Source organism: Sceloporus undulatus, chromosome 4, assembly GCF_019175285.1.
Source record: "Sceloporus undulatus isolate JIND9_A2432 ecotype Alabama chromosome 4, SceUnd_v1.1, whole genome shotgun sequence".
Lineage (NCBI taxonomy): Eukaryota > Metazoa > Chordata > Lepidosauria > Squamata > Phrynosomatidae > Sceloporus > Sceloporus undulatus.
In genome coordinates this window covers 53,277,305-53,280,047 of record NC_056525.1, presented here as the reverse complement: position 1 = coordinate 53,280,047, position 2,743 = coordinate 53,277,305, and positions in this window count along the sequence as shown.

Here is a 2,743-nt window from a genome sequence, read left to right as displayed (position 1 = left end):
TGTATGAATCATAGAATCAGAGTCGGAAGAGACCACTAGGGCCATCCAGTCCAACCCCCCTGCCATGCAGGAACTCATAATCAAAGCATCCCCAATAGATGGCCATCCAGCCTCTGCTTAAAGACCTCCAAAGGAGGGAGATTTCACTACACTCCGAGGGAGTGTGTTCCACTGACAAACAGCCCTTACTGTCAAGAAGTTCCTTCTAATGCTGAGGTGGAATCTCTTTTCCTGCAGCTTGCATCCATTGTTCTGGGTCCTGTTCTGTGGAGCTTGCTCCCTCCTCAATATGACAACCCTTCAAATATTTAAACAGGGCTATAATATCGCCTCTCAATCTTCTTTTCTCCAGGCTAAACATCCCCAGCTCCCTACGTTGTTCCTCATAGGACATGGTTTCCAGACCCTTCATCATTTTAGTCGCCCTCCAGTTTCTCCAGTTTCCCTTTTTAAATTGTGGTGCCTAGAACTGGACACAGTATAATTCTATTCAATTTTAATGAAGTATATTTTGAAGCATTTCCTTCCTTCACTTATTTGGTTTCCACTGAATAGGAATGACCATGCAATTTATATTCCTTTATCTTAAGAATATTCTACACATACTCTCCCTTTTTCCACTGGGAATCTTTCCTTTCTACTTACTTTTAAAAAGAGTCCTCAGACTTCAATAGCTTATCTAGTCTCCTTGTCTTCTAAAGATATTTAGCTGAAGTGGTTAGATCAACTAAAAGTCATCAGAATTTTCTATCTAATACTATATTCCACAAGCTATAAATAAAGACCATGAGACCCTGTCATTCTTAATGCCTTTTCACTACACAGTTTAATGTCTGTTCATAATCATCTTTATAAACAGAAAGGAGTAAATTAGTATCTGAGCCCTAGAGAATGATTCACTGGACACACATATTGCAGAGTATAGCAAGACACTGTACTGAATCGTCCATTTTCAGTCTTTAAATTTAGGTCCAGTTTATTCCTAAATCACAGGCCCTTCAAATGAAAAGGAAAAATGGCTGGCAGCTGAGTCACTTTGGTTTGAAAGGGAAGAAATCCCTTTGATTTCATCTGCAGTTTCAAGTAAGCAGTATTAATGGATTAAAGGATTAGAGTATTGAAAGTATATCTTGCCCCCAGCTCTCCTTTCTGTCAAAGGGAGATAACAGCCAACATATATGTTGTGGGGGAAATTTATTAAATATTGCAAGTCAATCAAAGGCAACCAACACTAAAATTTAAAGACAGAAAATAGATTAGATAGGTAGATAGGTGGGTAGGTAGATTAGATTAGACAGACAGACAGACAGACAGACAGAGGTTATGTATCTACTACCTTTACGAGTCAATAGGACAGGGGAGGAATGTGACAGATGAGCTGTATGCACCTCCCCAACCACTTTTGCACCTGTAAGATCCCCGACACCCTGATATCCCTTGAACAGCCACAAACTTTAACAAGGTGTGTGTCTGCACAGAATGGTATATCACAACTCATGAAGTGGAAGTTTGCTCTTTACCCCATCCACTCCCCAAATCCCACAAACAACCCTCAAATTGGCCAAAAATCCAGGAAAGCAGGGGTGCAAACCATTTAGTATTTTTGGCCAATCACTGGCTAAAAATGCTGAGCTGAACCCCAGTGTGGATGCACAAAGATGAAAAACAAACAGTGCACACATTTAAGTTGTCCACCCCTGCTATAGGATGACACAAAATCCACAAGATGAATTATTATTCACAATCATTTTTTGAAAGACAAACTTTGGGTATAATTAGATACGTTTTTTCTATATATTCTGTATATCGGTAACATACTGTGGCTGCACAAAGTGTTTTGATTTGCAGCTCTTCCTGCTGTCAGTCAGGAATTGCTTTCCTTTTCCCAGAGAATGGCCAATAACTCTCTATGATAAAGATTTTGCATGTATTTAAAAATATTGCTGTAAAAGATGGGCTCTAAACTTTTATCATTATAATTTATCCAGTTTAGAATCCACATGTGGTTGTGATTAGCAAAAGTAATGACGGGAAGGGCAAAACGAATTGCTTTGAGATGTTACTTTACTCAGAGATTCTTTAAAAAGCATAGCATCTCCTGATCAGACAGCACAACACAAAAGATAGGACAAACACACATAGAGCACCATGGCTTGGTGTACAGGAACATATCAGTTTTTCGGAATGCACTTGTTTGAGCAGGGAGGATTTTCATCTTTTCCTCTGTATGCGGGAGAATTTTACAGGCTATGCCAAAAAAGCAAAAACAAAAAACATTTGCAGAATCACTGTCTTATCTTTCCCTTGGCTTAAAGCATTTCTTCTGATTCTTGCCAAATTCTGAGTCACCCATACCCTGTGTGTACAAACAGCACGTAGCCAAAGGAGCTTTCACTTCCTCACCAGCACGTATGTTCTTCAGTGGGCATCTTTCAGGACTAAGCATTACTCACCAGGCTGAGGGCAAAGAAATCATTTAGCAGGAGTGGGGGAGAAAGGGGGGAAGGGGAGATATGTGGCAGCACCTTTAAAACTAACTAGTTTTTGTTTTAACATGAGCTTTCATGGGTATAAACCCACTTCTTTGGATCCAGTACCACATGGTATTTAGGTCTCAGGTATAAAGCATATTCATACAGTTGTGTGAGCTATGGGAAGAACTTGTACTACTTTCCCCAGGTCACCAGCAATCACTGCTGCTCCATCCCCAAAACAATTCGGAGCTGAATGTGTCGGTGACTGC